We start from the raw sequence: 25,582 nt of genomic DNA, 5'->3' as shown, positions 1-25,582 counted from the left end.
ACAAGAATAAAAATAAACATTTCACTAGTAATAATATAGCATCTTGTATCTGGTGGTTTTAATTAATCTAAATATTAAGCCCTCAAAGTACACTTAATGACACTTTTAGTAATGTAATTGTTAAAATCCAATCAGTATACCATTGTGTTAGCTTATGGAGAGTTAATAAAACTGTATTAGTACATCAGCATGTGATTGGGATCTTATCCTGAGCAGATTCCAGCAAGACAAACAAGATGATTGCAATGTTTAATTACTTTCTCCATCATTAGCATTCATGAGCTATTGTTCCATTGGTAATTAGCCAAATGACATAAGCTTGCGATCATCACATGATCAGGCCGATTGCTAAAAGTAAACACTTTGACCCAAGACTGGTCAGCAACAAGTAAAAATAAGTAATGAAGCAGTGGGTGAATCAGTGAAAATAAAAATAAAAATAAAGAAGAGCTTACCAATCATTGTCAATTCTCTTTAGGCAGTGATTTCAAACTGTCATGTGACACTGAAGACTTTAGAGAGTGAATCATTAGAAACAGCTTGGCTGCATATAATGCCATCATGACATAAATTCCCAATATCTTTTAACAATAATACACACCTCATATCATGTAACTCTAAAGAACTCCCATGGCACCAACTAGATTAATGCTGAAATGATCAAAAACTTTCTATAATGTGTTACTTTTTTTGCTGGAGAGAGCGAATGCCAGTAAAATGGCTGAGGAGTGTTAGTTCACTAATACAGTTATCAAAAATCAGATGCTCTTTAAATCAAAGCACATTTCATAAGAGCAAAAAAGAGAGAGGTTAGAGTTTCTAAAGTACTCAGCTTTGTGATCAACAACCAAAAAAATACCAAGGCACACTGCTTTGGAAAAATTAAAAAGCCTTTAATGAGCAGGCTTAGCGTCTACTTGTTTCAACTCACAGTCTTCTTCAGGGCAAAATAAGTATTTGCTGGTTCTAGCCTTTCAACTGTGAAGATCCACTGCTTCTTTTTGTTTAGTATCATTAAATGTTATGGGGTTCTGGATGAATTCGAACTATAACGAGCAATTAGCAGACAATACCTTCTGAATCTATGATGAGCAGATTAGTGCTATTTTTATTCAAACGATGCATGACTTGACAGAAAAAAGAACCAGGTTAATAAATAAATATTTGCAGCAGCCCTTCATGTGACCTAAAAAAAACAACTAAGTGGCTGCGTAGTAAAAACACAAAAAAGCCAGTTGCCTTTGACTTGGTAATTCTAGATTCAGCTTCATTTTGACAGTTTCTACTGTTTTCTAAGGCCCATACACAGGGGATTAGCTCAGTGGTAGAGCATGTGCTTTGCATATATGAGGTCCTGGGTTCAATCAATTTAGGTTTTCAACAACACTTTGGTGACCATATGTGATGTAATCAGATGCTTGAGTTGTAGCTTGAAATCATTCCACACCGTAGAGAGAAAATACATACTGTATGTGAAAGCCTTCAAATTTTATGACATTACATTGCAATACATGTCATTTAGCTGACACTTTTGTCCAAAGCGACTTACAATAAGTGCATTCAACCTGATGGTACTAGACATAGACCACAGGAATCAAGTAAGTACATAACTTTAAGAGCTTAACTGTCATCGCTACAGGAGTGCTATATGTTAAAGAAGAAAAGAAGAAGAGAAAAAAGAAGCGCTTTTTTTTTTTTTTTTTTTTTAATATATATGTTAGGTGACCATGACTTAACCGAGGTATTGTTGGAAGAGATAGGTCTTGAGCCTGCGGCGGAAGATGTACAGGCTGTCTGAGGTCCTGATGTTGATGGGAGCTCGTTCCACCATTTGGGAGCCAAGACAGAGAAAAAGTCTGGAGGAGGTTTTGAGATGAGTTGACCCACGCAGGGTGGGAGTCGCCAGCTGTTTGGCTGATGCAGAGCGGAGAGGACGGGCAGGGGTGTAGAGTTTGACAAGGTCCTGGATGTAAGTAGCACCTGAACCATTAGCAGCCGAGTACGCCAGAGCTAGAGTCATGATTATGAGTGGCAAGAAACTCTAGAAAGACCTGGTAAAAAGAAAGACAAGACAAACTAGCTTTTAGCCATACACCAAAACCAAAAAGTAATACTGTCCATACTAACAGAAGGCTGATTGAAATAATGTGCACTACCTGTAAAGTTGTGAGATGACAAAATAAAGGTTAAGCTATACTGAAGAGCAGGAGGTAAATGCTTGAATTTACACCCCAAAAAACCCAATATTGTAGCCAAGAGTTTGAAGATTTAGAAATCCATTGGGGTCTCTCTATTTAGATGTGAAAGCCAACAACTTCAGACTGACTGAAAAGCAGAATGTTGCAAAGTATTCTGCTACAGATATTACAGACTTTTAAGGAATGTACAGTTCTCCATTTAAAACAACATGAATGTCCCTGGGATTTTATGTGTAAAGTCTGGGTGGTGCAACTAAAGCCCATGCTGGTTTTTCCCTTTGTAGGCTAGATTAGTTTTTAATCAATAAAGATTTAAACTAGGCCCTTCTATTACATTTGTCTTAATCATAGCAGATTCCCAATACATTTGAGATGTTCTATTGATCGTTATACATCACTATATCAACTCCATGGCATATACGTGAGAAAGTTAGTTAGTGAGAAAGAGGAGAGAGGTTGAAGCAAATTAAGATTCGCTTTCGTTTTCACAACAGGAGGCTTTGATTAGATGTATCCATCAGGGGTAAAGCAGCATCACTCAACCAAGTATACATATATAAAAAAAGGTTTGTGTGATGTGGGAATACAAAGCTGTTAACAACAGTTTGTTAATTGAAGTGAGAAAACTATCCTGCATGCCATACAGTCAAAATGAAGCTACTTAAAAAAGATATGTAATCAGATATATTAACATAGCAGCTATTCATTGAAATCATTTTAAAACAAGCTGTCATCTAGAAAATAAATGTGTTTTAGAATCATGTCACAACTGTGGGTAACGCTTTATAATAAGGTCCTTAATAACCATTAATTAACAAGTAATAAGGCATTGTTCTCGCTTTAGATCCGGTAGTTGCAAAAAGCATAGTTAACTTATAGTTAACTTATAACAGATGAGCAATAAAGTATATTTTAAAAGACATAATGGGTGGGTCATGGGTAATGCCATTTGTAATGCCATTATTAACACTTATATAAGCTTATAAACACACAATAATGTTAATAAGCATCTTGTAAGGACTTAAAAGGGCCTTATTACTTGTTAATTAATGGTTATTACAAGGACCTTAATATAAAGCGTTACTCAACTGTGTATACTGTAGCATTGTTTTGACCCTATATAACACCAGCAAGATTCACAGTTCTACTTGTTAAACACATTTAAATGTTTTCCTTTGAATAACTTCTTCTTCCAAAGGGGTGAGCTCATCCGACCCCTTCATGTATGTGGCGCATTTGTGTCATCCGGTCATAAACAAGCCATAGCTTGCAGTCTACTCCTTGAGGAAACATTGCATTACAATGTATAATAACAACTGGTCTGCTCTTTCAAGTGTGTGACAGGTTGGTTTTCATAATAGTTGCCTATTCAAAACACAGCCCAGGGCCTGTTCCACTGGCTCCTCACTAATGCACCATTAAACTCCTCATTTTCTTATTTATTCTGCTCCTGAGGCTCGGGTAAATTAATGGGTGCTTAATGCCAGCACAGTGTTTTGAATGCTAGTGTTTTTCTTTTGTGTATAATATTTCAGTTTATATAGAAAACTGTGAAGAAAAAGTATATCACTGAGAGAAAAAGGTTGAGGAGTAGTTTGTTAATTCCTTTGTTTGGGTAATGGATAGACTGTGCATGCAAGTAGTGTATTTAACTCAAAACAATATAGTTTACACATGTCTAGTTAGGATACACCCATAAATTAAATATAATTAAAAATACATTAAATAAAAACATACATTTGTTTAGTTTTTGTACAGTTATTTTTTTTATAGAGAGGACTGTGTACATAAATCTTTGTGCTTTCTATAGTGAAACTCTGTACTTAAGTATGCTGGAGATAATAACACCAGTTTAAAGAAGGTCACATGTTCTCCGGCTGTACTGGGGGTGAACTGAAACATATTCAGGGGTTTCATTTGAAAATGTTTAAAGATCACTGCCAGAAACTGCCTAACTGCCTCTCACACAGTTGTTCTCAAACTGCTGCCCTAAAGTCAGAATGCATCTTTTTAGACACAAAGGGCAAAAATAGACTCTTTTAGCAAAGTATATGTTGTCTTGCAAGTGCTGGCAGGAGAGACAGAAAAAGTTCCTTATGCAAAGAAGTTTCCTGAGCAACTGTGTAATCCAAGCAGCCCTCAACCTTTACAGTCAGACATGCTGTGATCAGAGACTGTCCAACATATGATGAAATCAACTTAACCAAGGAACAGGTACTAAGAAGGTCTAGCCCCAAAGATATAATTAGAGGAATACTCACTTAAAATAAGAAATAAGGCAGCTTGTCTGGACCAGAAGCACAAAACTCACAGGAGACCAGAGTGCTTTAAGTTTTCTGGTAAGCCTTTTCACAAGCTCTAGATTCATAAACATATAAACCAACAAAAAAAAAAAAAAAAGAGAGAGAGAGAGAGAAGAAGAGGCTTTTATATATGTTTAATTTATTTGATGATGTGCCCTTATTCACAGCTTCCACTGCCCTGGGACTTGAAGCAGCCAGATGCCCAGAGATGACAGTTCCTCTTTTGAGGTCAGTAGCTGCCCTCTTCGTTCTAATACTGCATCATGGCAGACAAGCTGAAAATGAGATCAAAGTAAAGTGTGTCTATCATCATGGAGAAATACCACAATTAGCATGCACTGTATGATAAAGATTACACATTGTATTATGAACCAGTGAATGGCAGAATGGACCAAATGAACATGACATGGATGAATGGATGGTAACTGAGAAGTAAGTCAGGGGCTCAGTGATGAATGATGGAAGAAATATGCTAATTGTAATCTTCAAACTTGTATATTTGTGTGTGTTTGCATGTTTTAATGTTAAACAAACACATTATTTTAACCATAATGTCTGTATGAATATAAAGCTGTACCCGTCTGCACCCACACACTTTGTTTAAGCGCTCCTCCTGAAAAGCCAGGTCCGTTCTGATTGGTCTGTTTTTCCTGGTCATCCACATCTGCATCAGCATATCTGTGACATCATTGTAGACTGTCAGACATATACTATATATAGTTAAGTTGTGACAGCTTGTCTAAAGGCACAGTTTCTTAATATGTGCTGTGTGTTTCCTCTGTGGTTTGAGCATTTTGATACTTCACAGTATTTATATAGCACATAGACCTACTTTATAATCCCAAAAAATATGGAAATCACAATTTATATAATATCGGATCTCTAAATGCCAATTAAAATACAAGAAAAAAAACATGAGGTTAATAAGGAACTGGGTGAGCCTTTCTATGTACAAAACTCAAATGAAGCTTTGCTTATCTAATATTCGGTGCAATCTGCATTGTCAACTGATGACAACTACCATCCCTCTAATGACAACCAAGTTCTCATGCTATAAAAATGGTCACTACTTACAAAGAGGGAGAGCCCCATACTCGATTTCCAGGTCTACATCATCAGATAAGGCCTGAGAGGGATGCAATCTGGAGTGGAATCTGGAAGCTGGATGCTGGAAGCTCTACTTCCTGTCACAGCGGGAGTCACCACTACAATAAGACAAGGACAAGAGGGTCAGAATCACACCAGAAAAGAGGACATGAGGCATATTTTTGAGCAGGTAATCTCTGATTTAAGTCATTTGAATAAAGTGGATGTCTGGTTCTGGTTTAATATGGTGGCTATTTATACAGACTGCACTGTGTAGGGTTGCTGGGTTCATTGTAACTGAACAAGTACATGCAAATTTCAGTGCCCAATGCTCCACAGGGGTGAGTGAGCAAGTCTGCAGAGACAGTTAGCACCTGGAGCATGTTTGGTATAAAATGTGATGAATGTGTTTCTTTTTTTAAATTCAAAGAACAAAATGTCAGTAATAAAAAGCAGTCTGTGTCTTTTGGAAAGATTTTCATAATCATATCAAATCACATTAATGAGCATGTTGGTGCAAATCTTATGTGAATCAAAATCTAAAATTATCAATAGCTCAAGCTTTCAGTAAACACATTGAACTAAGTAAAAAGTCTCTAACTTCATTAATATCTCAATGGCAATGCAGTCCTGAAAAAAAATCTTCACAGCTTCAGACATTGAGAGAACAATTATTGAGAACAATTAAAATGTATAACTTGTTTTATTCAAGAAAATGTAATGTAAATCTCAGGCTGCAAAAAATCCACTTGATTGTGTGGTAACATCTTGAGTGGGCTATGCCAAGTAAGCCAAGTCTTAAACTACCTGAACCAAACCATTGGAAAGCAATGAAAAATCATCTTGCAGAGAAAAGTTCAAATGTCATTATAAATAACCATGAAGAGTCATAAAGAACATATGGAATATATTCCTCTTTAAACTTCAGGTTAAGTTGCATAACAGTCACATAAAATAAAATTAAAAAAAACAGGGAACTGTATGCAAAGAAATCACAATTTCATCTTTGTTTTCAGCAAAGATAAAGCATCTCAGAGATTTATGATTAGGATTTCTTTTAAAGGAAAATTGAAAGCACTGTGTGGCCCTGAGATGGCTTTTATTTTAAGCTCATTGCCACAGTGGGGAGGTTGACATCTACATTAGTACGCCAGAGGGCAGTCAACAGGTGCAATTACAGCCAGAATGCTGTCTGAGTTTAGCAATACACAGTATAGTTGAAGCACTAAGATGTTGGTGGACAGGCAGAGCTGGGGCCCAAAAAACAACTATTTAGAAGCTGAAGACTTTGCAGCCAGTGCAGGCCATTGATATGTCTGACAGCTGATTCTGTCCTATAACCAGGACACATCTGTTAGAGGATAATGGAGTAGAGCAGAGTCACAGTACGGCCGATGTCACCTCCTGCTCTCCAGGAGTGCTCAAACTCTGAGCATGCAGGATCTAAAAAAACCCACTCCATCATAGAGCTCCCATCCCCTATAAGGAGAGTTACTTCCTGCGGGTGTTTTCACCATGTTTGAACTTACCAGCAATGCAGCAAAGCAACCACGCAGCAGCATAGACGTGGGTAACCAGCCATATAAACATGGAGCCTCTGTCTCTCCCTCTCTCTCTCTGTTTCTCTTATACATCGTCATATGCACACATATACACAAACAGTGTTGTAATGGCCGGGCTTTGTTCTGTGTGGGCGGTGACTGGAGGCGGCGTCGGCTGCTGCAGTGCTCTGTGTCTGTGTTCCCGTGGAAACTGTGATAGTAGGATGCACTGACTGACCCTGTTTAGCATGCCAAGAGTTTGTCATGCAGAAAAAAAACCTTGCTTTGAATGTTGCATCGACTCCAACTATAAATTTCTATATTTTTTTAACTTAATTTAATCAAATCAACATTTATATTCACAGCAAATTCCAGGAAAATTTGCTGTATAAATAAAACATGTTAAACAGTAAATTAGATGGATAGAAATGTGTATGTGTATATTTTAATTAAAATGAAAAAGGAACCAGTTGAAAGCAACATATTACATAGCATAGCATATTCATATAGATATTATTCATCTCGACCCAACAAGTGTTTGAAACTACCCAGTTCCAAAGTCTACTGAAAGTTTTTCAGACACAGTGCCACTTCACTCTGCCTGTGCTTCCACAGCCATATTTCATGTTATTTTATTAATGTTTTAGAGTTTGGGGGCTTTATTTTTGTTACTGAACTGTGTATTTCTCTCTGTCTCACTCCCACTGGGAACTCCCTAAAACACTCACTGGTTTCTTTTTATATTGAGGACAAAATTAGCAGAAAAATATTAATTTGATAGGGGTGTGTTGCTTATGCACCTACTTTACATTGAAACCACAATTAGCTTATCTTTACCATGAAAAAGACACCAACACATTTCATAAATAGAGTAAAAAGTTATCTAAGACAGTAGAGCAGAGACAAGAGCTGTGTCTGCCATGAGATTAAAAAGCTCAGCTCACATGCCTATTGATTACTCACAGATTGGCAGTGATCTGCTCTGGGAGCCACAGTGCAGTCGGAGTGTGAGCCAGTGAAGCAGCTAAGGAAAAGGTAATTTGTGCTCTTCGTCTGGTCTTGGTCAGTATACATTCATGCTGATGTTTTTTGGATAAATTGCAGTTATCTTATGGAAGTTAACCCTTTATCAGGCAAAGAACCATATTTGGTAACTTGAGCTTCAGTAAATCATAAAAGATTCAAGCTTTCCTTTATTGTCATTTTGTTAAAAAAGTATACTACTAAATTTATGTGTGCTTCTCATATATAAGGTGCTTTAAAAAAGACATTCAGACATTACGCATATATAATAAGTAGTCTAAAAAGATAATAAATACTTTAAAGGTCAAAGATAAAGTGGTGATGGATGCAAATGATGTGTTATTGTCTATTTAGGATTGCTGTGGGAAAGAGACTATAATAAATATTATAATAATAATGACTCAATTGACCTCGATTAGCAATATAAAAATGACACATTTTGCAAAAAGTCTTGTAATATCCTCCAATAACACTTCCGGGTTGACATTTTCAATTTCCAGGAGTGCCCTATAAAGGGTTAAGTCTTTTGGTGACAAAGGCATAAAGTCATTCAGAGTCTGCTTTAAGGGGAAAAATGGGGGAAAAGTGATGCTATTTCTTAAGTGTATATCAAAAATCAGCAGCAGACACTATTCCAAGGCTCCAAATTATGATTCTAAATTTTGTTGACATGTATAAAAAATAATCAGTGTCTCACCTCTCAGCAGCTTACAGGACTTCTGTGACATTCACAAGTTGATGTGATCAATGCAGTGAGCCACTTAAGGCCGACATGTTAGGGTGGTATTGAAAGGCACAGCTTCATGTCATCTGTATAGCTGTGAAAGTCAATGCTCTGGTCCCAGTGAGGGAGCTACAAGACACTCCTGTCACTAATTAGGTGATTAGAAATTAGCAGGTGGTTCATGTACATATAGATCTCAGGTTATCTGTTTTGTTTATGGTGTTATAATAGAAGTGATTCTTTTTTTTTTTATATAAAGATTATTTTTTGGCATTTTACATGCTGCATGAGACAGATAGAAAGGGGGTGACAGAGGGGAGGACATGCGGTAAAGGGAGCTCAGGCTGGATTCGAACACCGCAGCGAGGACTGTAGCCTCTATACATGGGGCGCCTGTGTAAACCACTACGCTACGGACCACCCCCTATATATATATGATATATTCAACCAAGAGGACTGTATTAACTATTCACAATTTTTGTAAATGTCAATTTGCAATGTGGCCTGTTTCTTTCAATCCGGGAAAAAGTTCACACAGAATTTAAAATTTAGCTAGGTCTCTTTAGGAAATTGTCAGGTGCTGTGGAGAAACCCTGAGTAATTGATAGACACATAGTAGAAATGGGTCATAGCAAGAAAGGAATGGTCAACAAATTGAAATAGAAGCCATCTGTTTCTGTCAAGTGGGTATTAAACATATTGAAGTAAAGCTAAATCAGGTTATTAATTTTTAGAATCTCTGACTGCACCATGACCTTGAATATAATCACTGAATGCTGGGGAGCATTGATCAAAGCCAGACTATGAGGGAAAAATTGCCTGTAACAAATTGCTGTTAAAACTTTTGCACACTAATGTCATATACAGGTGAATATTATGAATGAAATATTTAGTATTACTGAATATACATTTTTCAACATGAAACCTATGTGTGCCACAGTGGTACAGCTGTAGAAGCTTCCAGGAAAGTCACAGTTAACATACATTTAACGCCCTCCTTCTCTTGTTAAGTGTGTAATATAGTGTGTGTGCCCAGGGCTGGGGTGGCAGTCATCCTCAGCCTTGGAGTTCCATGAAGACTAAGCTGTTTATTCTTCATCATTGCTTGCAAATGTAAATGTGAATCCAAAATGTAACTTAAATAGGTGGTTGATGATTGAGCATGAAACTCTAGAAAAAAGAAAGTATACACAGTATTCTTAGTTCCCCCATAGTCAATGCATTGACTATATGACAACATATAGTGTATGACTGTATATAAGAAGGGGATGTAGTTACCTTGACTTCATCCATTAGTTTGTAGACTAAGATTTTGATGTCTGGGCTGCTGACTCAAGAAAAAAACAAAGCATTTGTAGGTGACAAAAATGTTAGAATTAATTTCATTGAACTGAAAATGCACTGTTGTAATGTCCTTTGAATCATAAGACAGCCAAGTATACCCTGCTTTATTGTCTGTTATACCCCAAATAGGACCAAAATATACGAAATGAACATCATGCCGTATGGAAGAAAACTTGAAAGGAAAAGGTTTACTAAGATAATAAACCAAATAAGAAGTAAGGTAATTTTCTCATAGACCTCTATACAATATATATATATATTATGGCATGCCGTTCAGGAAATTAATCTTTGAATATATTGAATGAATTCTTGAATATATGGAAAGAACCTTGAATATATATAATGAATTCTTGAATATATGGAATGAAACTTTGAATATATTGAATGAATTCTTGAATTTATGGAATGAACCTTGAATATATGGAATGAACCTTGAATATATGGAATGAAACTTTGAATATATTGAATGAACCTTGAATATATGGAATGAAACTTTGAATATATTGAATGAATTCTCGAATATATGGAATGAACCTTGAATATATATAATGAAACTTGACTGACGTCATCAAGGCACTGCCATCTTGTATTTTGCTGCCGCAATAAGTGAGCATGAGTCAGTCTGGGAACCTTGTGGCAGCAACACTGACCAATGAGGACATTATCAACTTATTGTCAAGTGCTTGTATGGGCCACAATCCTCCCGATAGTACCCGTGCCCAATACAGTTCTCCTGACGAAGAAGTTCGCTCCCTTTTTAATCTTTTTAATTAGTTAATCACTCATTAATATGACGGCAGACAGACGGGAAAATAAAAGTCCCGTCAAAATAAAAGTAGCGTGCTAACTTATTATCAAGCACAATAAAGAAAAGAAAAAAACACTTATCATCATGCACTAGTATAGGCTACTGTTCTCTTTCTACACCCAGGCATGGTTCACATTTATTTTAGTCAGTCAGTTTAGTCATACATAATTATTATTGATTATTAATTATAATCATAACTAATGCCATGGAAGCTATCGCTATGAAAGAGTTTGTTTACTTAACTTTTTTTTTTTTTTCAATATAAATGAAGTAGGACATCAAAAGATTCCCTTTGATAAGATAGGCTAAAGCACACTCAGAACATTGTCATATCATTTAATTACAGCAATAGGCGGCGGGTGAGCCTGACGTTTGGGAAAGCTATCTGACCACGTTAAACAGAGCAACGGGTCGCCGGTGCTGCTGATCGCTTCTGAAGTACTTTTACGTTGTTTATCTCATCACCATGGCAACGCAGCAGCTGCATCATAATAAATCCCTGGAATATGGGGGAAGCTTGCTCGCTATCGCAGCTGCTTTGATGAGAAGGTGTACAGAGCACAAAGCTCAGAGCTGGACAATAACCGGACAATAACACCAGTTAACCCCGACCGGGGCAAAAGGTTTTGTTGAGCCGGAACATGAACACAGAGCCTGCTGAATCTCTCCGATCAACTTTTCATGTAATAACTGCGCCAGCCTGTGGCTAAACATCAGCACTGAAGCGATAACTTCACAAGTTCTCATTTTCAATTAATATTAACAGTAACACTATTATTATGATTTGAAGCCTTGTCAGTTGACTGTGCGTGATGGGGACCTCTGCTTGTGTCTGCTTGTTATTGATTATAATCATAGCCATGGAAGCTATCGCTATGAAAGAGTTTGTTTATTACATTTTTTTTTCAATATAAATGAAGTAGGACATCAAAAGATTCCCTTTGATTAGATAGGCTATAGCACACTCAGAACATTGTCATTAATTACAGCAATAGGCGGCGGGTGAGCCTGACGTTTGGGAAGCCTATCTGACCACATAGTATACAGAGCAACGGGTCGCCGGTGCTGCTGATCGCTTCTGAAGTACTTTTACGTTGTTTATCTAATCACCATGGCAACGCGTTGTCACTAGCACAATGTGCATTCACACACTAAAATAATAATAGCCTAATTATGTATCACGTTCTCCCAAAGAACCAGCTCTTATAGTTTCACTTGATTAAAATAAACTTCCGCTTGAATTACGTTCCCTGCCTAAATAAAGAGCATCTATAAAGTCACAAGCAGAGGTCCCCATCACGCACAGTCAAAACTGACACGGCTTCAAATCATAATAATAGTGTTACTGTTAATATTAATTGAAAATGAGAATTTGTGAAGTTATCGCTTCAGTGCTGATGTTTAGCCACAGGCTGGCGCAGTTATTACATAAAAAGTTGATCGGAGAGACTCAACCAGGCTCTGTGTTCATGTTCCGGCTCAACAAAACCTTTTGCCCCGGTCGGAGTTAACTGGTCTTATTGTCCGGTTATTGTCCGGCTCTGAGCTTTGTGCTCTGTACACCTTCTCATCAAAGGAGCTGCGATCGCGAGCAAGCTTCCCCCATATTCCAGGGATTTATTATGATGCAGCTGCTGCGTTGCCATGGTGATGAGATAAGCAACGTAAAAGTACTTCAGAAGCGATCAGCAGCACCGGCGACCCGTTGCTCTGTTTAACGTGGTCAGATAGCTTTCCCAAACGTCAGGCTCACCCGCCGCCTATTGCTGTAATTAAATATGACAATGTTCTGAGTGTGCTTTAGCCTATCTAATCAAAGGGAATCTTTTGATGTCCTACTTCATTTATATTGAAAAAAAAGTTAAGTAAACAAACTCTTTCATAGCGATAGCTTCCATGGCATTAGTTATGATTATAATTAATAATCAATAATAATTATGTATGACTAAACTGACTGACTAAAATAAATGTGAACCATGCCTGGGTGTAGAAAGAGAATAGCCTACACTAGTGCATGATGATAAGTGTTTTTTTTTTCTTTTCTTTATTGTGCTTGATAATAAGTTAGCACGCTACTTTTATTTTGACAGGACTTTTATTTTCCCGTCTGTCCGCCGTCATATTAATGAGTGAGGAACTAATTAAAAAGATTAAAAAGGGAGCGAACTTCTTCGTCAGGAGAACTGTATTGGGCACGGGTACTATCGGGAGGATTGTGGCCCATACAAGCACTTGACAATAAGTTGATAATGTCCTCATTGGTCAGTGTTGCTGCCACAAGGTTCCCAGACTGACTCATGCTCACTTATTTCATTTTATTTCATTCCATATATTTAAGGTTCATTCAATATATTCAAAGTTTCATTCCATATATTCAAGGTTCATTCCATATATTCAAGAATTCATTATATATATTCAAGGTTCATTCCATATATTCAAGAATTCATTCAATATATTCAAAGTTTCATTCCATATATTCAAGAATTCATTCAATATATTCAAAGATTAATTTCCTGAACGGCATGCCATAATATATATATATATATATATATATATATATATATATATATATACTCCAACTCCAGTCCACAGGGTGGTTATAATGCAACAAAAGCTGTTTAGTAATTTTCAAAAAGTGCCAGAGGAAGATGGCGGTTTAACTGCAAAACTTTACTGGCCATCATATTGTAGGCACTTACAGTACTTCACAGGGATCAGATAGATAGATGAGTAGCATTCCTAGGCAGCTTATAGAGCATTGCCTAGAGTGAGTCAGCATCTGCTTTTGTTCGTTACAATCCTTCCATTGACTCTGTATGCAACATCTTACTGAATTTGTTCTTCTTAATTTCAGTATGATTGTTTTATTAGATAGCCTTTTATTGTAAAGTTCTTCTTTCTTCTTGTTTATATGTAAAGCTTTGTTTAGCATACTATCCTTTTTCTAATAGAAGAGAAAAGAGTAGAAAACATGCAGTGTCTAGTACAAACCCAACGTGGCTGAAACATATGAATTCATTGGAAAATTCTGAGTAATGCACACAAACAATAATGACAATTTCACACTGATGAATTATTCAATTGTAATAAATTCAACTTAAACGGTTCTCAATACGTGCTATGCATAATGCTCTTGAATAATGATACACATTGAGTGATTTGATACCGTTGGAGCTTATTGCCAATGCAAGACTAAGGTGGAATACTAGCAAAGAGATTGTGTTGATTTTATGGCCCATGATGATGACTGGCAAATGAGATGCTTGGAATTTACAAGAGTCATTGTCCTGGATCTCTGTGAATTGACTCCAGTGATGAAATATCAGGTGCAAAGGAATGACACGCTCGCTCTCATTTGAAGAGTCTTACAAATGTGTTTTTTTTTTGGCAGCTGGGACAGTCAAAAAAAAGTGGATGACCCATATTACACTACCTTATATCATGCCATGCCCTAATCTTAAATGTATATCTCTCCTGGCATGGTGCCTTTATTTGATAGCTGAGTGAGAGGCTATGTAAGGGAATGACAGAAAGAGGCCAAAGAAGGTGTTTCAATTAAACACATGGGGGTTCCAGGGCAACCCGATAGCCTAAAGGTGAGGGCAGATACCACATGGGCGCAAATGCCCTGAGCAGAAAGTCCATGGATCGATTCCCGGCTGGCAGGACCGTTTACAGCTTGACATTACCCACCCACTTTTCCTGTCTTTCTCCACTATCACTTTCAATGAACGCAAAAAGCTCCCAGAAAATAATCTTTAAAAACACACTGCTGTACACCTGGTCAACATCAAACTGCAGTGCTTATTTAACTGCAATCAACTTCATTCTGGGCCACTGGAGCAGATGTAATGTTAGCAGTGGCCTGCAAAACAATGGCTGAGTTAGTGTCTCAAAACACTGTGGGGAACAGACTATTTGAAGATTTTGAACAGTGAAATATTTTCAGCTTTTAAATGGATGTGACCAACATATTAGCAAGACATTTCCTACATCAACAGGGTATAATAAAGTATTTTTAGGCATTTTAAAGTTTTACCATTTTTGACAAAAATCTACATACTTTTTCTCAAACTTTTTTTTTCGCCAGAAATTTTTGGACATCCCATAATATGTATTTTTCTGTAATTTATGGATGAACTATATGCTCTAATATGTATCAACAGAATATGATAAAGTCATTTTAAGCATTCATTAGGCATTTTACAATTTGACCATTTTTGAATGTAAAATGTAAAAAATTTTGACAAAAACCAACATACTGTAGTATGACTTTTTTCCCCACATTTTTTTGAACATCCCATAATTTGGTGTTTTTCTGTTATTTATGGACAAACTATGATCTAATATGTGTACATCCAGGAGATAAATAACTTTTGCAATCATTTGGAGGCATGTTTCTGATCACCTATTGGATTAATTTCCTTTCAGCTCTGACAAAATGATCCTTCCTTAGCTGATAAATGCTCCACTGTATTCAGCAGCTATCTACTAACTTTATCTGTCTGCAGTTTGGCACAGGGCACATTGTGTACAGTGGGATTTAAAAGCTGTTTCAATGGAAACAGATCCCTGCTGTGGCTGGAAACTAAACCTTATGACAACAGTCATAGAGTGAACCAAAACAGTAAAGCTGTGGAGCAAAAAAGCAATCACCTTAAAGACCCCAAAGTACTGTTTGTAGACTATTTAAAATGAATGAGAATTAACACTATGGCTTTGTTGGAAATCACATACTAACATGCCACATATACTCAGTCAGTAACTGCTACATACCGCCTACTAAATTAACAATAATTAACCAATAAATTACCAGCAGACTGTTCACACTGAAGTTCATTTCAGCAACACATCATGTCATAATCGTCATGTTAATCTATGCATCAGCTGAATATATACAGGAATTGCGCAAACATGGGGCAGAGGTGTTGACCACAACACTGCCCTTCTCTCCAGTATGACTTACTATAAATCTAAGATATATCATGGCAGCAATAAGGAGCAATGATGGCTATTGCACTATTTTTTTTCACTTGGTAATTTTAAGGAAACAAACGGATTGCCTCACAAAAAAAGAAACATTGCCAGTAAACTTTATCCAGGCAGCATTACATTTCCTCCAAAACACATTTGGTAAACCAGATTACTAGTATATAAACATATTTTGTCAAAGAAGGGTTGCCTATCCATGGCCTACTGGCTCCTACTTGCTGCTTGCATCCAAGTTAAATCATTGGTGTCAGCTAAATGAGCAAGCAACAGTACAGCACCCCTACATCTCCAGACCATAATTCAACCCCCCTCATCTCTGCTGATCATCCTTTTCTCCTCAACCCATATGAAAAAGACCATTCTCCTTCCTGATATACGTCTGCACTATCTTCGTCTCCATAATTACCATACGTTTTGCAGTGATTTGGATTTTACTACATTTCAATATTGCATTACATTTAATTATGTTACACTTATTGATTAAGAACAGTAATCTTATCACCATGAGTATCTAAATCTGTCTTGCAGGGGGAAAAGGAAGAGTGCACTCTGCAGATCTTACATTAAAACTCTATCACTAGATAAACTTCATCAGGTCTACTTATGAACATACAAATTACATTTGTTTAGCTCTAGAACAAACCTCTTTATCTCACATTGTTGAATAACCGTGAGCCTGCTGCAACTGGCAAGCACACATTTGAAGGTCAAGTCTTAAGAGGCAGAATCCTCCTAACAGTGCCAATTCATTATTCTAAGGCTCAATGCAGGACCAAAATGTATTTGGATGATGAATGTCCAGATCAAAGGCTTTAGCAGCCCTAAAGGCATGGAATTAAACTGAGGTAAACATCTAACTCTTCTTATGAATGCAATGCGTGCTATTGGAAAAGGTGCTTTTATTTCACACAAATACATATCAACATCATTAAAAAATAATTTTGTTTATATTTTTTAGAGGACACTAACGCAAATGACTACTGAAATGATTCGTGAGAGAATAGAGCAACATTAGAGTAAATGGGCCAAATGCAGAACATAACACATAATAGAGGGGTTAATAAAAAATACAAAGGCAAAAAAACAGAGAATCAAATATGTCCCTTTACAATAAAATGGCATTCTTAAACGTGTTCTGAAGGAATATGTTTTCTCCCAGATTTGTGTTGCACTTTTAAAAATGTGGTAAGAGTTGTGAATTGAAAACTACATGGTTAGGTTTAAGTTGGAAAAGATCATGGTTTCCGTTAAAATTATGTTTGTTACCTAGATTTATACTAGCAAAATAAGTCAGCATTAGTTTCACACAGGACACAAACAGTTGTCTACTGGCCGAAAGTCTTATGTTTGATCCATCCAAATCTGAGTTTGCACATTAGTAATTTGCAATGCAATGCATCCAATGACCACACTGTTTTCTATCCAAACAGTGCCATCTTGTTCATTTTCCCTTGTTTGTTCAGGTGGCTTCAGTCCTGATTCTATGGAGTGTCTCAGAAAGAATGATGTAAAAAGTAAGCCTAACACTAGCAAAAAAATAAAACATAAGCAAGAGATGTCACAAACTGAATTCACACAGAACTCATATGCACCAGCTGGATAGGTAGCCCCAGCAACTGTCTCCAACTCTTCAGCCAGAAGTGCTTCCAAAACTTGTCAATGTCTACAGATGATAGTTTCACTCTGGGCTACACCCACAGATGGGTCACAAATTAAAGGAAAACCTGAATAAATGAGTGGAGAAACAAATATAGATGCCTCCAAAACAGGACTGTGGCTTCCCTGCATTGTTTGATTAAGGATAAAAATGATGAAAATCATATGAGTTGAATATTAAAGTCAGATCACAACCAAATTGAATACTTTCCACCACCACCATCATCATCAAAACACACAAAGGCATTCATACAGTAGAGTTCCAGAGACTATCAGAATTTATTCCAAGGAGCACTTAAGCTGTTCTGGCCAACACCTTATGAAGTCACTTTATTTCATTTATTCATTTGTTTCTGATCTTATCATCTGTAAATAGGATATATGCTATTTTTTTTCACCAGCCCAGTTACTTTTCAGGCTATTGCTGCTCCTATTCATTATGTCGGAAAACATAAAAATCTGGGAAGGTACTGAGGCTTTCTCCATTGGAGTTCATGTCTTACAGTAACTTATATAAAGGACCCTGGTTTTCTCAGGCAAAGCAGTGTGATTATACAGAAGTTGGACTACAGTTTGGGCTATATTTTTAGAGATTTGAATAACTGATCTTTTTGTCAGTTTAAGGACTCTGTTTATGACATGAAAAATCACTAAATTGATATGTCAACCATGACCCCCAACAATATCCAAAGCCCTCAGCACTTCAGCATGAATCAAACCAAGCTTGCCTCCTTTGCCACTGAGGAGCTTTCTGACTGCCCAGTGACCTCAGCCATGGAAAGAAACTGCAGAATCTCGAGGCACAATATTTCTTCAAAAGGCATTTCACTGCGATTCAGAAATGCTCTCCAGCCAAGCAACACCATCTCTGTGTAGTTTTTATTTTCATTTTTGTAAAGTTAAAACTCTATGTTTTACAACCCATGAATTTCTGGACAAGTTGCAAAGTACTTACTTGCAGATCGAGATGCTGAGTTTCATACCACTGTAACAATTCAATTACAGACTTCGACTCTGAGACAGCAACGACCTTTGTTCATGTGGGAAATTTTAATCACATTAGAATGTCAGCAAATGTATTCGTTAGCAATGTACATTTCAGGTTATAAACCAATATCAACCTTATTAATCTAAATGCAAACCTTAATTAGGCAAATGCGATCTACATTAGCATTGCCCTTTTTGCCTGAACACAAATCATTACATATTATTACATAAAATTGTGCTTTGCTGGCTCTCATCATCCACTGCTACTTCCAACACAGAAAATTGGCCTAATTCTGATCTGCAATATAGATAAAGTTGTCTAATAATGTAATGTCGTTGTAAAATGTATTTTTCTTTCCACAGTGAAAAGTGCATGAATCAGTAATGAAGCACAACACCATTTGTGTGCCAAAACCCATTAACACAATGTCTGCCTCCCACATAAACTGGAAGTAATAATACATTATTTTAATGTATTTCCTAGTTCAATTAATATTCAACTTGAGAAGATTTAAGAAGGTTCTGCTTATCCGTATCTGCTTTTACAATATATTTAATAGTATGAAATGAATCACACTACTGATTATAAAAGGAAAGGAAAGTCTTTTATAAGCGATAAACTTCTCTTTAAACAGAGTCCTGTACGATTTTGACCTCAGTATTCCATTTAAGTATTCTGATTTTGATTGGTGATGAAACTGTTAGGTAATGCTTGATTTAAAAGCTTGTTTTGGGTCTTCAGCCTGGAGAGGATAGTTATTGCAATACAATATAAGTAATTATACATTCCACAGCAGTGATTTGAATGAAATGTATCTTATTCCAGTAGTACACATACTTGTTCATAAAACATTGCACTGTTCCCACGCACTTCATACTGCTTAGCAGTTGCAAACTGTGGACATGGACACTACAGTATGTGGCGTGTATAGATGAATATTTTCCCAGTGTTAAAAATAAGTATTTATCCCTTATAATACAGTTAATTGCTGGTTTCTTGTAAAACTATGATAACTGTAGTTTGCAGCATTTCTCAGGAACACAGAAGTGAGTGTGGTAAGAAATCCTTGTTAGCTGCAGAAGATGTTGTTTTTTTTTCAACATAAGCAGCATTACATTTTTATAATGCAACCCACAGACACAAACTGTGCAGCAACTGTAATAACACATTGTGTCATACAGCTAACTCTACGCAAAGTCAAACATATACAGAGAGAAGAGGCTCCGAATAAGTCAATACACTTCCTATTGACTACTCACACAATACCTTTTCTCTGCACTTCCTTGATAAATAAAGTACAACTTTAAAACTCAGGAAGGAAAAGAAAATACTTCCAAAATTCAGAACTCATGAAGAGGTTGCACTACTGGTAAGTACAGTCAAACTGTACGTGGATAATATTTACTGTACAGGTTTGTGTAGAAAATCATATGCTGTTCATCTAAACAGAAATGACCTGGGATTCTGCCAGCAACACTGACTTGGCAGATATGACTCAGACCAGATGTCCAGGTGCTGGCTGCATGAGTACTAACACAAAACAACACTGTATGTATACGTTAGTGATTTGTAGTAATTGCTTTTAATAATGCATTCATACTACACAGTGAATACAGGTGTTGTGGATGCTCACTATGGAGTGTTGTACTGATAGCTTACGGTAGAGTCCATGGCATTGTCCGAGGAAAACTAATTAACTGATGCATTCCATTTCATCAGGGTCTGGGGATCCATCCATCACATTCAAGGGGACAAACAAAATACTGTACTCATGTAAATTAAAGTCCCGGAGAGCCTCTGGCTCAGGATAGATCATTTTCATTCACTTATTAATTTATTTTTTTAAAGTCTTTATGGTGCGCCAACAGCTCGACCACAATGAGGGCAAAGGGAAATGTTGGGACTATGAGTGAAGAAGAAGAGAGAGGAAACCAAGGAAGAGCATCACACATGGCATAATGTTTGAGTCAGTGGAGACAGTTGCATAAGGATGATCATTATCATCAATTACCTTTATGAAGCCAATTGCTGAAATGGCAGCACAGAAAAGTATATTCTCTGCTGTAAATAGCAGCAAGTGGTAGCCACTTTATCCGATACCTTCAGAAATGAAAAATGTATTTCATGTTAACAAGATCCTCACTTCACCCTGGTTGTTTCTTCAGTCAAAAACAGGATTTGCATGTTTAAGGAAGCAGAGATGAAAAATCTGGATTATACTGAGTTAAGCCTATTAATGTTGAAAGCTATAGATTTGTAATAAGATGGATGGGCTAAGCTTTACCTTCAGCCTGTTTCTGTGAGATTGTAATGGTAATCTAAACAAGACACTTCAGGTGATTAGGAGCATAAACTAAGCATCTATTCATATAAAACACCTTGCAACCATAGCAAATCTCCCAGTATACCTCCAGCTTGTAAACATGTAAATATGTAAACATGTGTATGAGTGGATCTCACTGGGTGGTTAAATTTACTAGTCATATCAGTTTATAGTTTTAAATATTTTATTTCTTCATCTGAACTATGCTGGGTGGTTAAGAAACTTGCTCTCCATCAAAAGTGTCTTAAGTTTGAATCCTGGTCCTGATTTTCTCTATGAATATTCTCCTCATAGTCAGGAGGGTTTGCTGTCTGTGCTGTGATTATCTCCCATGTTTTTAAATCCTGCTTGTCAGGTGAATTATAGTACCTTAAAAAATATTAGCCCTGCAGAAGACTGAGTGTCTGTTCAAGGTGTTTACATGTATTTATGCAAGGATACATTGTAAAACAATTTACTTTTAGAATGTGTAGAGCACAAAATTTAAGTACTGTGCTGTGTAGCTAGCAAATATGATTAGCTAGTTGACAGTTGCAAAAGTGAGCTCCTAATGTGTTATGCTCAGTTTTATTGACTCATTATCGCCATTATAGTTAGTTACTGCTCACACTGTGAAATGTGTTAAACATTGGGTGAGAAGAACACCTATGGAAACCCAGTATCCATGTTAAGTAATGTTTTGACCTGTCATGACGCCCCAACTGTGAGGTTGCCCCCACTGCAGCTACATCTAAATGCCATGGATCCCTCAGTTACCTTAACAAACCACCATTGTTTATCTAGCTCTTCTAGTCTTACCAAAAGCCTCCCCTTCTGATATGAAAAACATCATGATTCATGTCCCTTCACCTGACCTACCATAGAAAAGAACATGATTTCAATATGAAGTTCTGTGCAGGCACAGGCAAGTCTATAGTCATCAGGTGGCCACTCTCTATATAACAGGTATTTCATTGAGTTGTGCCCACAACACAGAGAAAGTTCAATCATGTGTTCCAGAGTCCCAGAACACTCTCAAGCAAGCTATAGTCACTCCTGTCTGTAATCAGCTAACAGCATCAGCCTCAACCAACAAAGCAACAAGGGACAGAAAAAGTATTTGTGGAATTATAACTAAAAAATCAGAGTTTATTCGGATATGAATTATAGATATTTTATTCAAATAGAATTGGCAGTGAGGCAGCCACAACACATGGCAGCCAAGAAGAGGATGTAGAGTCTCCCACCTTTGCAACAGGAGGAGCAGTACACTGGCAGATTTAGAACAGAACGATAATACAGGGAGTGTCAGGAATCTTGCAACAGATGCCATCAAAGAAGTGAGACACTTGTTGGCAGAACCACTCTTCTCCAGACATGTGGACCTCTTGGTGAAAATCATGGCAGATGGTATATATGAGACACCAGATTGTGTCTTAAAGCTATGTCTGTAGCATCACAGTGTATATTCCTATAAAGAAGAGAGGAAATATATACAGATAATTTGCGAAAAGCTGGAACACAAAGCCAAAGCCATAGTTATGTTTGTATATACTGAAAAATGACAGCCTCGAGCTAGTTTGAGAATTGGGTCTCACTGGTCTGTGCTGTGATTGTATTCATAAACATATGTCTCACATTACAAACATACATATACAGTATATAGCCTACATTACTACACACAGACGACCCCTCACTTCTGCTTGCCTATAAATGAAGGCCTGAACTTTGAATCAGCTTGGTGCTGTTTGAATAAAAAATGAAACAGCCTGCATTTGTTCATAGTTCCAAGGTCACCAGCACAAATCTGTCATTGCTGAGCTGCTTCTTCATCACCAACGATGTGACACATACACAGTGATGGGACCAAATTGTATTTTGGTAAGCTGTGTTGTTTTCTTGCAGTTCTTATTTTGACTTAAATTGCATTTAAATGTGACTCGATACCAAACTTCATAAAGACAGGTGAAATTGTGCATTATGTCAAAAGAGAGAACACAACATATGAGGAACAGTAGATCTTTCAACAACTCAACTTTTTAAATATCAAAAACACAATGGAAAACATTTTAGAAAAAGGTGCACTATCCAAAACAACTATGATATTCACTGTGGTTCATTACATGTACTGTATTCTTTGTTAAAAAACAAAAAAATTAGTTGCCATGCTACCCCAGCAAATAAACAGCAGAACTGGCACTTACAGTGCTGCCTTGGGCAGAGAAATACATCCAAGTAGTGGTATTAACCTAGCAGAATGTTTCTTCAGCTGTCTGCCTGATATGACTAAATCCCTATATTTCTCCCTATGGAGGGAGAAGATGTGTGAAAGCATTAACACATGAACAGGGTACTGTAGGCTTGTAACTTGACACAGAGAGGCACACAAAATCAAAGATGAAACATTCACATAACATGCATACTTATACCTTGTCACACAATCATTGTGCAGAAGCCTTTCTGGGTCAACAGAATCATTTGAGTACAGATAAAGGAAGTCATTTATCTATATTACACTTTAAATCTTGGATTAAAGCCATATCTGCCAGGTAAATGCTTTCCATCCTTCTTTGTTTAAACACAATGCACTGAATAATGACGGTTAGAATATGTTTTAAAAGGAATGTTTAGTAATGTTTATGTCGTCTGGTTGCCCAAAGGTTTTGACTTGTTCCAGTTCTTCAGAGGGCACATTTATAGCACAAGTTTGTTCCCATTTATTATTTTTATGTGCAACCGCAAGATTTCAAATTAAATCCACAATGATGGGCTTGAACATAATATGTTATCATAGCGTTTGCAGGAATGCTGTAAGAGGGCTTTTCCAGGCATCATGCATGCAGGGTTGGACTGCACCAACACCACTTGCCTTTATCTCTACACTCTTCACAGATCTATGCATTTAAAAGGATTTTGTCTAGGGCAATTATTACTGGTAGAGGCACATGCTAGGAAGAGAGATGAAGTGGAACAGAAACTTGAGACAACATTGCCCAGAAGGAGTAAGCTGGAGGGGGAGATTTGACTGCAGAGAAAAGCGTAGAGAGGGAACGAAAGAGAGTTTTTAGCTGAGACCAGCAGCCAGTATAAGTCACTCTGTCATTTGGTCAGGGGGTCCTGATATTTTGAAGCACTTTATTGAACATGGCATTATGGGACACAGCTGCAAGACTCTATAAGCCTTGTGGTTGCCTCGTTTTATGTTTACTTCTGGAGCCTAAGCATCGCTCTCACTTTCCAGCGACCCAGGGTTTTCATCTCAATTCAGAGCAGGACTAAGCTAAGCAGACATAATGAACTAATTCATGATAAGTTGCAACCAGGCTATCACAAATGACATGCTTATTTTTAATTATTTTATGAGTAATGGAAAGGACACATTGCAATCACAAGCAGTACAAAGCTTAGCTGAGTCACAAAATGGGTTTTAATTAATTTAAAGGAGCAGAGTGGGTCCCGTTGCTACCCGAGTTGGTCCCGTTGCTACCCGATCTATACATCCTGCCTGATCGGTTCTGCACATGTGCAACTCTAAACAGAGATAGGAAGGAAACAAGATGGCTCACTTGTTAGCCTTCATCATCATTATAAAAAGACAGTTAAACTAAAAAAAAGGGCTAAAGGTGAAGAATTAGCTAGTTAGCAAACTAACTAACGGCATGGTATATAGTCATATCATATACCTCATCAGACTGCAGACTCCAGAATATCGTACAGCAGGGGTCAACAACCTAAGACCCACAAGCCAGCGTGGGCACACAGTCATTTTCAGTGGCATGCGAGAAAGCAAAATCTACTATACTACTATACTGTTATATTGAGTTATTACTTTTTTAAATACTGTATTAGTGTGGTCCCATAATTACAAGTTGCTACATTTTATTTGTGATAAAACAGATTCAATTAGAATAATGAATTAATGTTCAAATCATATTTATAAAAGCAGTGCACAATTCATACTAAGTGGTCCTTGAGCTGCAGCAGAGTTTTTGTAACCAGAGTAACCACCTGACCAAGACAGGACCCATCATACATTTGTCAAACAAAGTGTAAGGTATCATTATGAAACTAAGCACTAGAAAAACTTCAAAGTTGACACGTTTGAATCATCAAAAGGGCAATATCATAATAGGCTCAGTAGAGTAGCCTGCTTAAAACACTGTGCACCTTGAAAAATCAGACTTAGAGGAGCAGCTACAGTACTAAAATTTGTAGAGCATAGCTCAAGATGACAAACCATTTACAGACAGAAAATACATAAAGAAAGCTTTCCTCAACACTGCAGAAGGTTTGTTTGCGGGACTACTGAATAAAGACACCATCATAGCCTGGATTAAAGACAATTAAAGATGTGTCTTTCTGAAAGATTTGTAAAGAGATGCAATCCTGAAATAGGATTCAAGATTCACACATCCAGCAAATTGTTGGACTGAAAGATAAGGATCAAAGTGTTTGTGGACATCAGTGACATCCCACATCTCGCAGTTGTCCGACCATTTGGAGGCATGTGTGCAGCTGAAAGTATTAACATACAGACCAGACATAGAGGATAAACAGCAAAAGGCAGGGACGGGGGTCGCCCTAATTGGTACACCTAGTTTATATTTTACCTATTAG

The 25,582-nt window shown here is 37.1% G+C and overlaps 1 long non-coding RNA gene across 1 annotated transcript; it reads right to left on the bottom strand.

Moving 5' to 3' along the window:
* Positions 1–4,663: 4,663 nt before the first annotated feature.
* LOC131972822 (uncharacterized) lies at positions 4,664–5,616 on the bottom strand. Its single transcript, XR_009394505.1, has 3 exons — positions 5,576–5,616; positions 5,097–5,179; positions 4,664–4,776 (listed from the first exon to the last, which is right to left on the bottom strand). It is a non-coding gene; the product is annotated as an uncharacterized LOC131972822 (long non-coding RNA).
* Positions 5,617–25,582: the final 19,966 nt, after the last annotated feature.

This window comes from Centropristis striata, chromosome 6, assembly GCF_030273125.1.
Source record: "Centropristis striata isolate RG_2023a ecotype Rhode Island chromosome 6, C.striata_1.0, whole genome shotgun sequence".
Classification (NCBI taxonomy): Eukaryota; Metazoa; Chordata; class Actinopteri; order Perciformes; family Serranidae; genus Centropristis; species Centropristis striata.
Note: the sequence above shows the minus strand (reverse complement) of the source record. Positions and strands in the feature narration are given on the sequence as shown.